The sequence below is a fragment of the Scatophagus argus genome, chromosome 1, assembly GCF_020382885.2.
Source record: "Scatophagus argus isolate fScaArg1 chromosome 1, fScaArg1.pri, whole genome shotgun sequence".
NCBI lineage: Eukaryota > Metazoa > Chordata > Actinopteri > Scatophagidae > Scatophagus > Scatophagus argus.
In genome coordinates this window covers 3,330,217-3,342,536 of record NC_058493.1, presented here as the reverse complement: position 1 = coordinate 3,342,536, position 12,320 = coordinate 3,330,217, and the positions used below count along the sequence as shown (strand labels likewise).

At 43.4% G+C, this 12,320-nt stretch overlaps 1 protein-coding gene across 4 annotated transcripts in view; it reads right to left on the bottom strand.

Moving 5' to 3' along the window:
* Positions 1-9,458, bottom strand: part of znf536 (zinc finger protein 536) — a 195,061-nt gene extending 185,603 nt beyond the window's left edge. For 2 of the 4 annotated variants that reach the window (XM_046395322.1, XM_046395411.1), the window contains exon 1: positions 9,168-9,458. The gene's annotated coding sequence lies outside the window, so the exon portion shown is untranslated. Of the gene's footprint in view, positions 1-8,417; positions 9,130-9,167 lie in introns of those variants that run through there. The other 2 variants (XM_046395600.1, XM_046395490.1) reach the window with 2 other exon arrangements.
* Positions 9,459-12,320: the final 2,862 nt, after the last annotated feature.

The following is a 12,320-nucleotide window of genomic DNA, read 5'->3' as shown; positions in this document are numbered from 1 at the left end:
GTGTTTAAACGCCTGGAATGCTCATTTGCCTTTTGGGTTTACTTATTTACTTTTGCATAAATGGAGAACAGTACTGTGGTATTAAGGGGCTTCTCAAGGGGAAAGTTGTGTGTTTTTGAAATGCAGCCTTTTTTAAATGCTCCCTTAGTCTGCTACATTAAGGAAGGCTGATGATTAATGCAACATAGATCTAATTTCTCTTGATTAAAAACATGAATGAGAAAAATAATGCCAGACTTGAGATGAGCTCAACCCCAACCATCCCCCCAACACCCCCTCAACACACACACACACGCCTCCCTCCCTTGCTCAAAGTCATCAGATACAAAATGAGCATCCAGGCTAAAATGAGCAACAAATAATCACAAAATTCCCAATAGCCAAATATGAAATGTAAAATGACTGCCTGGATCAACCAGAGCCCAGTAATCTTTAGCAGCAGCCACAGCTGTAGCACCACTTCTGTCACTTGAAATAAAAACCTAAACCTTTCAGGGCTTTCGATTGAGTCTTTAATTCAGCCTGATGTGACATTAAAACCCTTTGGTTGACTTCCACTGGCTGTGACAAATGTACCAGCGCTTAATAGAGGTGTGCAGACAGGCCGGCATTTCAGTGACTTTTATCAAACCGAATTTATCAGCGCAGGCTCCCAGGATCTGTGGCAGCAGCTTGTTCAGAGGGAAGCCTACAGATACCGTTAAGTACATCATCCCTCCTCTCTGTCTCACTCCTTCTCCCCTTCTGCTCGCTGCTTTTCTCTCCGAGTGTTTTTTTTCCCCGCTCTGTCCTGTCATCACTCTGCCTGCTGTATATTTATCTCTTTTCTCTCTGGCTCTACCATTCCACCAATGTAGTCTTTTGTTGGCTTAAAGGAATGTTTCCTGACTGCCAATTGTCAAATTAGGAATTTAGAAATTTAACCAATTAAAAGAATCCCAAATGACTCCTTTCTATATGTCTATGTGTAAATGTCTTTAAGCAGTTGCTCATACCATCATGAACACTACCAAAATAGTTTTACATGGGGTAACATTCTCTTGTCAGGCCAGAAAGGCTGTCTGTCTGCTTTTTAATACAGTGGTGAGGTATGTGAAACTGATGTATCATGCTAAACAGCTTGGGCTTAATTTACTTGTGCTAGAAGGAGACACTGGTATGATTGTAAGGAAAGAGCTCAGCAGTTTCCTGCTTATGATGGGGTTTACATAGTCGTCTAGAGTCTCGCCTGCCAGGAGGTCAGCTAAAGGAATATTACAAGAGGAAATAAAATCTGAGTTGCCTTTATTATTCAATCTCGCATTCGGACCACCATGATCTGCCATGGAAGAAAAGTTGTCTCTGTCTGTGAATTATTTCCTTTTTAATTCTGTCCCGTTAAAGAACACGTGTTTGGATTCATAATCAGTTATTGTGATTTTCAGACCCATTTCACAAAGTCGAGAAATGAATCACAGCTTGCAGGGAGGGGCACGTAACAACTAACTTACTGACATTTTCAGAGATAAGTTTAGCAATGATAAAGAATCATGGATGAAGTGGCAGACATTATAAATGAGAAGTGAGCGGAAAAGAAGGGAGAAAAAGAAATGATAGCTAGAGGAAAAATGAGAGATAAGAGTTGGAGAGAGGATGGAGAGGCTGTGGCAGAGAGACAGCAGAAAGAAGAGTGAAATGGTGGAGTGAGTAGTGCGATAAGGAGGCCTTTGAAGGGTCCTCTCAGATGCTGGGATTGCTCAGTTCAGCGCCATTAGAGCCTCTGAGGTACTTGAACCTTGCCTGCCTTTCCTCCACCTCTCTGTAGAGCTGCTGCCCTGCAGGCCACCTGTAAACCGCTTTGACACATGATCCACTCCCACGGATGTAGAGTGGAAGCACACACACACACACACACACACACACACAGAAACCACTGCTCACAGGCAGCTAAGCACACACAAGCACACACGCTTGAACGCATCATCAACGTTTGCTTGTTTTTTAACATTAGCACTCGATTAACAACTGGCTTTCCCACTTTTAAATGGAGGGGCACTCACAGTAGAAACAAGAGTTCTACCTAATAGTCTCTCTCTCGGCATGTTGATTAAAAAAAATGTTTTTTTCTTCTTTTTATCTGTCTCTCACTGTCACTTTTAAGCAATGGATCCTTCAGTGAGACAGGGCAAATAACCTGCTATTATTATCCCCGGCCCTCACATTGGCGCGAAAGTGGCACTAGGAAGAGTTTAACCTTCCCCTTTCTGAAGGCCGAGGGAAACAGGACACGTTGGAATTTAATTAAGCAATTAGAAAGAGGCCTTGCCACAGCCACAAACAAGTGGCAGGGAAAGAGAAAGACAACTTTCAGGCAAACATACACATACAAATTCACAGAAAGAAAATGGATAAGGCAGATCGTGCAAAAAATTCATAATGTAAATGAAAAAGTACCACCGCGAAAAGCTTCGCAAGAAAGAGCTCCGCAAGAAAGAGCCACCCCCGAAAGAAGCAGAGAGTTTAAAAAAAAAAAAAAATGAACGACTGCTCCTGATTAGGCATTGTCAAAATATTTGTGACGGAGGAATTCCACCAGGCGAGCGCGGAATCGGCTTCTCTACAAAAGAGCCATCTTCCCTGAGTAACAAGTTGGTGCAATGAGTGTCGACAGAAGAGGAGCTGAAATCCCCCCCGGGCTAGAGAATATCCCGCTATTGTAGTCTTAACCCGCGAGACCTGGCGGGGAATGTACAGCTTTCACAGTCACTTCTCATCCTATTTGTAGCATTGCCGCTGATGTGCGAACGCCTGGGCCGGAGCAGGTCACCCCCCCCCCACCCCTTTATTTTATCTCTCTGTATTTATTCCTTATACTCTCAGTCAACACCACCTTTTCCAAGTCCAATAAATATTTGAGGGGGAATTCATCTACATCGTGTTATTTTCTCCACCCACCCCCCCGGCCCTCACGCCAAACCACTTTTTTCATCTCACTTTTTGTATTTTTTGTTCCACAAGGCAAGTTTCATTAAAGATCCAATTATGCAAATCAGGTGCTGGAGAGGCAGTTGAATATGCACTATAATGGTGTACAGTAATCGTTCGACACAATATACGGCATCCGGGGCCAGATTTACGAGCGCAACAGAACTGCAACGCCTCCATCCTTTGGTGAAAAACCTCTTGATCATAATTAAAGGTGCAGGAGTTCTCTCCAGCATCCTCACACCCTCCTTTTTCTCCCTCCTTTCCTCTCCCCTCCATCTTGTGCTACTTTGGCGTGCTCATTAGCAGAGGTCTGGGAAGTTTGCAGAGGTCACATCCGAGAGGAAGACCAGCTAAAGAGCAGACATGACATGTGATGCAGTCAGTGATGGTATGTGAAATGGGCAATAGACATAACTTGCCTCACACTCTTCTAACCTTCCATCTCATCAACACTGGAGGTATTTACTACATTCTTAGCTGAGCGTGACTGAATGTTAAGCAGTAACAGTTCTCTGCTTCAGGACCTCTGATTGATGTGTGCTTGCCCCTTTGTGTTAAACTGTTGTCTACGGAAATGACACAGCTGAAAACGCAGCACTGTTCGACACATCAAAAGTGAAAACGGTCCTGACATTGCATGACGCATCCTTAAATCCAAGATGCTAATGAACTTCAAGGGAAAAATGCCAAACTAAAGCCAAACTCAATAATGCCTTAATGCCAAGTAGACTCAGCAGGGAAGCTGGGGCAAACGAAGGAGGAATATCCCAGGTTGTGAGGGTAAGGTGTTGCACATTTTTTTTCCCAACATATTCCTTGTTGGTGTTTTGTGAGTGCCAACTGATTTCACAGATAGAAAGAAAAGCAACAGGGACAGAGCATCATTCTCAAGGCTGAGCAGTTAAACTATCCATCAAAACATACACACACACAGTATGTGGGTTCATGTACACATATACACACTGTCACAGTTGCTAACTCCTACTAACCTGTATGTACGCACATTCTCAGACTTACTGAACAAAGTCTGGTGCTGACAACAGCAAGGAGGTTGCAATGGAGAAAAACTATTTTGGAAAAAAACAGATCCTCCTCTTTGCGCCCACTTCCATTCCCACCTCTCCCTTCGGGGAGCACTTCGATTTCTCCCTTTCCTCTCTTTCCATCCAGACCTGAGCCGCCCTCACCCCCCTACCCCAACTCCCCCGGCTGCCCAGACAGGCAGACGCTCCTTGTGATGGCACCCCGGCATGAAAGGACTCAAGAGCCTGAGTCAAGCCTATCTGTCAGCACCTCCTCTGCCTTACACCCTTTATTCTTAGATCAAAATGACGTCCATGATTACCCCACCACCACCACCACCCCAATCCATCTACCCCACTGCTCCTCCAACCCTTCAAACCCCCCCAAAAAAATCCTTATCAAACTCTCAGGGCAAAGAACATACCGGAGAAAATATACACTCTGAATCATAAGTACAGGACGAGGCTTTCACAATGAAGTACGCACACACACGCAACAGGACGACTGAACATAAACCCACGTTTAAACTGTGATTCAGTAAAGCTGATCATTCACACAGCTAGGTTTTAATTGATAGCATATTCAATTCTAGCTAATGGCTTTTTTCACATTTTCTATTTCTTTTTAGATTATTCAATAAATGAGTCAGAGGTAGAACACTTCCTTTACATTCTGTTCCAGTCCATTTCTAACAAAAAGCATCGCGTTTAAGTTGAATAAAATATAACATGATAGGCTTTCAGACGTCAACACTTCATGTAAAGGATGAAGAAATTGTAGTCATCAGTTTACAAATTCATTTCAAAAAATGAGATCCTGAAAAGACCTAATAATGGTAATAAAGGTCAGTTGCACTAACTTCATAAAACTTCGAGGTCATTTGTTCCGCTCTCCATTTATCACTACAGCAAAATAAATCATAATTGCTGCTCCTTATAAAAGTTCGGCTGGCAGAGTCAGGAAAAAAATCTAATCAAATATTTCTGATGACTGAAATTTACACAAATGTGATAAAAATCTCATAGTTTGAGATTTCTATAGATGTCTAACATATGCAATCCAGTGTGTGATGTTTTGTGGTCCCGGCACTCTTGTGGTCACATACCACATTTCAATACCTGCAAGTGTGCCGGAGCGTATGTGTGCTTGTCATATTAGCCTCACGCTGCAACTGCAAGCCCTGCTCGCCAACATCTTCTCGTCTCTGGCTTGAACTCTGGAGATCAAGGTCATGGAGCTACAAGGCTCAACCCAGACTAACGCCTGTGTGTTACAGCCCCTTCGACACCATCCTCGCCCCCCGCGGGACACACACACACACACACACACAGAGGAATACATGTACTCTGCCGCCTTGCCCTGTTGCCCGTGTGAAAAAGAGAGAGCAGATTAGAAGCAGAATGGAAATGAAGAAATGACACAGCCAGTATCCACAGCCTTTACCCAGTAGGTAACAGAGGAAGGGGGGTTGCTTTCACAATGACTGCACATATCAATTAATGGCTGGCTGATGAGCAGAGCTGGCCTGATCTGGCCTGCCCACCACCGCCCTGATCCCAGCGGACTGGGAGCTCTGGCCTCGCAGCCTGTACAGCTGGAGCCCTCTCCCCTATAATTACATGAGAAGGGGATCAACTAGCCACAGTGAGGCTGCCTATCTGACTGTGAACTGCACTATATATCACTGACTATGGCTCAGGATGGCTTAAATTATGTGTTGTTCCATTGATTACACACATATATTTTTCTGTGCGGCTGGATTATGTAATTTGTGCAACCACTTCACTGTGGGTTTGTGTGTTTTTGCGATGGGATGTCTGCTTGTGTGCCGCCTTCGTTATGTTAAACAAGTGTGTGATTTTTCCATGCTGCTTTTTTTCCCCCCCTTTCCTTTTTAAAAACAATCTGATTGTGCACACATCAACGTGCAAATAATTCACAGTGTGTCGGGCTGACAAAGCGGCGGCTTCAGTCGAGTGGGTCTACTCCACGGTGAACCGAGTGGCTGACTGACTGACTGACAGCCTGGTGAAAAGAGGACTGATTTGATGCCATCCTTTGCATGCCATGCTCTCTCTCTCTCTCTCTCTCTCTCTCTGTCTGTCTCCCCCCCCTGTCTCTCTCATCGCTCCCTTCTCCCTCGTTTTCAACTGAGAGATGTGTATCACCACAGTCCGTCACGGCCCGCAGCCCCCCTTAGAAACGCTGACACGGGCACAGGTGGGCAAGCAACTAATACAAGATCAACGGCGACTGCTACAGACAGATTTTGAGCTCCGTCGGTCATAAAGTTGCAGCACAAGAAAATGTCAAAATACTTGTGCTGTGTGCATGTGTTTTTTTTTTTTTGCTGTAATAAATCTCACGCCGACTTCAAAATAAAACATGCCATCCATAAACCCTGTGAATTTATCTATTTGACTTGCCATGAAGCGAAGATAAATAATGCTTGCATATTTTATAAGAATAATTATTTTAATGACAACAATGCTGATAATTAATGGGATAATTCATCAGTAATATTAAAATGTAACCTGACTAGCAGATGACTACAAAAAAATCCAAAGTAGGTCTAATGAATATTAAATAAATTGATAACACAAACCACTGAGGCCTTGAAACCAAATTCACTAAAAAAAAAAAAAATTCTCAAACAGGCCAGTCAGCAATGCAAGGCCTTTTGTTAAACACAGTGTCTCTTCCAAAATATTTTCACTCAAAAAGAATGACAACATATCAACTTGTAGCAGCAGAGAGAGGTGCAACAAAGGGCAAACAGGTCTGTGAGAGAGCCTGAACTGTCAGAGCAGCGGGGACAGTTATCCATTTGCTTTTTCATCTCCAAGGGAATGTGAGGAGCTGACAAAAAAAGGGTTTACGCCCAGACACTATTTCAGACATAATATCCGCCCTGTGCATACCATTAAACAATGACAGCATCTCAACTCGCACAGTACATCTATTTATCCCTTTTCCTTGCACAATGAATCTGAGGAAGAGGCAATATTTTTTTCTTTTTTTTTTTTGGCTCAAGACAACTTTAGGGAAGGTTAGAGAAACAGTTCGAAACAAACGTGATGGGCATTGTTGAGTATTTTAAGAAGGATGACATGTGTCTTCGCAGCCATTGTGCAGTGCTGGTAGCTGTTGGAAGTGGCTGGATAACCCAGGTCAGATCACTCAGGGGTCAACTCGACTTCCAAGAAAAGGTCCTCCCCACCCAAGACGCACGGTGCGACAGAGGCTTTAAATGGGATTACAAGCCTCATCCTTGCCACATATTACTGATAATTCAATATTACCAAATCATATAAAGCACAAATTCGGACATCGCTTCCCTCGGTGTGGGAATTCGGCAACCGGTTGGAGATTTTTAGCGCACGAAACGTGCTCAACCTGCTGTGTTCTTTCGGACATCCTAAATTTAAACACAGTGTGGTAAATTAAAAGAAGATAACGCGGAAACTCCGGAAAACACGAGTGCAATGACATATCACACACCCGACCTCTTCCATCCGATGGAAAAATATTTCTGGCTTATGGGCTCCGTCATTTTATATTTCCACTGTAACGGATGTCTATCAGCCTCCTGTAGCCTTTCATCGACTCGCCATAACTTTCTCTCCTCCCTCCCCCCTTTCTTAAAAGAAAAAACTCACATTATCTCCCCCTTCAAAGACGACATGGGCTCCCAAATATGTCAGTTTCCCCGCTGCTAATATGTGCGTTTGTCTCCACATATGACATTTACTCCCATCGTCTGCATGCCATCGTAACGTCTCCTCAAAGCATAGTGCAGGGGCTGCTTATTCATAAGAGAGGTCGATCACTGCACAAAATGGCAGGTCTCACCGGCTCTTCTTCCATCTCACAAGTTTTGACACATGGTGGCAAACGCAGCGGTAAACTTGAAACGCCTTCCCGCACTCTTTCAGCACAAGTGCCGCTTTCGGTAGAAAGTTTTCCGTGTACACTTTGAACGGGAACACGGCTGGACTTTTCCAAAAGTCTCACACTGTGTCGCTGATCTGTATGCGCAATGTTGTAAAGCCGTGCGCCCGAACGCATTTTACGCAGTGTAGAGTAAAACATGCAACTGTAATTAAAACTTGTGATTAATTTTCTCCCGGTATAAAAATAGTTTGGGTTTTTTTTTCGCGTTGAGTTGCAAAGGTGTCGAGCATCGCAGCCCACGTCTCGGTCCCAGCTGCTATTTTGTCGCCGTTTTTTACGATCGTCACTCGCTACGGATAATTGCACTGTTATTTTCTAATCATGATTGGGGAGACATCAGGAGCCCCCGCTGCGATGCAACCGCACAAACAACCTCAATCCTCCCCAAAACTGACTTCCCAGCGAGTAATAGTACACTCCAAGCACCCAGTAAAACCCCACTCGTGTACTAAAAGCTCCACACTTCTCCTTACCTTTTAAATTTGGCGAAGCGCCGGCTAACTCCTGCGCGTAAACGATGCGTTGTGAGAGATAGTGTTCATTGAATAATGAGGCATGTCCATATGATTTGACCGGATCATATTCTTGTCGGATGACGGGGGTGTTGAAAAGTGCGCTTCGGACCTGTTAAAGACTATCCATTCCTCGATCCTGTCCCTGCTCCCTGCCGTGCATCCTGAGTTTGAAATAAAAAATACGGCTTTATTACTTGTCTCCCTTCTCGCTTTTCTGTCGCTGTCTGCGAAAGGTAAACGTTTGCATTGATGCCGATCGCCAGGCATCAGCATATTCCCTTCATCTTTCAGCTTGGACTCCCCCTATCTGGTAGGTGAAATGCATTGTACCGTTAAAAAGGCACTCCATTGTAGAGAGCAGAGCCGACTGGCTGGTTACAGCCCGGGTCTAGCGGTATTCGTCGTTAACGGGGGTAAAAATCAGCTGGTGAGCCCAGCGGTGTACAGAACCCCGTTTAAAGAAATAATTCCCCTCATCGTTACATTTCCCCACGGTGCCGTGGCAAGAAAAAAAAGCCGATTCCTAACCACCTTAGTTTGTTTCTGACCTTGAACTGCCCATAATCACTCTTTTATTTAAAAATCTGCCCCCTGTACATAACCATTCACACACAGCCAGCGTCGCCGCTCGGGCACCGCGCGTTGCACGTTTCCTTAGCGGAAAGACACCCTGGTCACAAAATTACTCCAAAAAGTAGAATTCCTTACCTTTCAAAGTGAACTGTTTCGAGTCTCTTTCCTCTCCTCTGCGCCTTAAAAAACTCCAGGATAAATGAGTGTTGCCTCTTGTGCGTCCTGAGCGTCAGTCACCGCTTAAGAGAAGTAATGAGTGATAAAAATGACGCTCATCTATCTGCACTGTAACCTTGTGGCGTATTTAATGTAAATAAGCCCCGTTGTGTTGCCAATCCCCATGCATACAAACGCAAAACCGCTCCTCAGGGACTCGCTTTTGCCTTTCTTTCCTCAATGTATTGACGATTTATTCTAACTGCCTGGGAGCGCAATAGGGAATGAAGATAATTATATGAAAATATGATATATCAATAATGCGACTCGTCCAATTTGTGGATGAATGCAACACACCACTCTTAAGATTTTTGAAAGCGCACACTCTGTCTGCAAAAGAAGCAAATACTTTGTGGGTTTTTATGTTTTTTGATAAACTTTAACTTGGCACAACTTTTTTTGCGACGCGTAAAAAAAAAAAACAAAACACACGACAAAGACGTCCCGCATGGGCCGAACCGTTTCTTGCAACTAAAGCTTTCCTTGCGGGATGGTTTTGATATATTATGCTTCTATAGGGGGGTGGAAGAGACTGAATAATGCAATTATAGATTCAGTGTCCCAGCGTTGACAAAAGACAGGGCTTCAATAGAGGCTTTGTTACAGGATTATATAATGATTATGGGGTAATTATGGGAACGGTTTGGTAATAATAAAAAGTATCAAGTGCTCTCTTGCACGGACAGCTTGTTTTCTATAATGTAAGTGCATGAGCAGAGGAGTGTGATAAGACAGACAGACAGACAGACAGACGGTGCTGCTGACAGCTAGTGGCAGGATGACGGCAGACAGCTCCGATTATTCAAAATGTCGAACCGAGAGACACATTAATGCCACTGACTGAGATGCTATCAAATGTCCTCAGAACCGGACATGGGCCCACAATGGAATATCTCGGGGTCATATTCATAGCACCCACAGTGCGCATTCCCCCAACCCCACCTCACCCCCCAAAACGCACAAATACACGCAATCCTAAACGCACAAATACACACCCGCCCCCATCACCCTCTCTCCCCCCTCCAAGAGAGAGAGGGGGAGAGGGAGAGAGGCAGACATACACACATGTAACTGGTCACTGTGACAGAGCGCACATGACACTCCATCTGTGGGTGAAAATGTTCTGCACCTTACAGCACAGTTCTGATCATTTTAATCACATTTAGGGATGTGCTGCAGTCAAACTTTTCTCATCAAAAACTGCTATTGAGAGGAAATTTTACTCACCTTTTCTGTCTTTTAGCACATGCAAACACAATCATTATCAGGCCGATTAACATATATGATGGCTTAATATTATCAGTCTTTGTTCTTTCTACTCTATTGATTCTTAACAGTGTTCATGCTTCTTTAAAGATATTTTCACAATGTCTGTGTGTGTGTGTGTGTGTGTTCTCTGAGACATTAATAGATAGCCTAAATATCTGCTTTCTTTCCCTGCCCAGACAAAACACATCTTCCTCTTTAAAAGATACTCCACATTCATTATGCACTATGAAAATCAGATTCTCATGCTGCTCCTTTAAATGGTTATATGGAATTCAGTTTGATGAGTATGAAATTCTTTTATTTCTTTTCCCTCTTTTTTTGAGCATTTTCCAAAATAAAAAAAAAGTTTTCCTTCCCTAAAGAAATTAGCATAACCATTCGCCATCAATAATATGGCTATCTCTATGGGAGTGATAGCAGCAAGCAGTAGGGGTGTTCCTTTTGCCGATTCTCCATGGATCAACAGCGCGTCATCAGCTCCTTTTGAACTTGTTATAGCAAGTCAAGTGATTCTTTATCGGCTGACAGCCCTGACAATGCATCTGGGATGGGAAAGCAGGTCAAAAGGAAGTTGCCATATGGACTTAAGCATGCAAATTTCTAACAATACATAGCACTGAGGGTTGTACTCTCTTATGCACAAAGCCATATATGTGTAAGTAGCTGCAAAACTGTTTGTCAGCTGTATTGTAGAGGCTAACATGGATCTCAGTGGCTTAAATGACTTGTGTGCAGAGTAAACAGAATGAAACTAATTTAAGCCACATAAGGATATGGGCTTTTAAGGTGATAAAAACAAATATAAATGCAATTTATGATCATGTAATTGATGTTTATGATATTAGTGGTTCTTATGGCCATCTAATGGTCACTGACAATGGACTAACTCACCTTTATATGAACTAAGGGGATATAAATGATGTTCAGTGTCAGTTTTATACAAATTAATGATATGTATCTGTATTTGCAGGCAAATGTGCAGCTTTATCTGCCATTTAACATGTTAATAAAACTTCATCTAAGTCTAAATCCTGACATCCTTTATGGTACTGCATGAAAACTAATAGGGAGAAAGAACATTAATGAATTTTTTATTGTATTGACTTCTGTGTATTTGAGTGATGGGCATTGTCAAGACAGACAGTGACTGTGCTACTGCAACAGGTGCAACAATCATTTCTACTAGCACCGGTTTACTTCTTTATTTGCATTAAGGTTTATAATCTATGATGACTAGTTAATTGCTCATGTGTTACTTTCATTGATTATACTTAAGTGAAATTAATGCCACACATTTTAATGCTTTCAAATTTTATTTATACAATGTATGGCAAAGAAACACAGCCGTAGAGGCTCTCATTTTTACCTACTGATTGTCTTGCTGCGCTTCAAAACGGATGGAAATTGGTCAGCAGGCAGGGAAGACAATATATCACAGAGAGGGAAATTTGGTGCTGCACTGTGTATCTGTTCAAATCCACGGCTTGTGTTTGTGTGTGTGTGTGTGCTGAAGGGAGAGAAGGCAGAGGGAGTGTTGGCCGGCAGTCCTGGGAGGGTCATCACTGCCTTATTACTGCCATGTTAGTGACTAGCAGCAGAAGATGGCTCTGCTCCTTGCCCCTCTGCTTGGGAGTCATCCAAGACAGCGTGCTCCAAAAACAGACCGGCCACTGTTCACTTCTCAGATAGATTAAGATGTTATTCCACTGCTCTGGCCATCTCTATCTGACTCTCTGTCTCTCCTCCCCCCTAGCAGACCAAAATTTACAACATGCCAGCCTGTTCCTCAATGTCTCCAGAGGC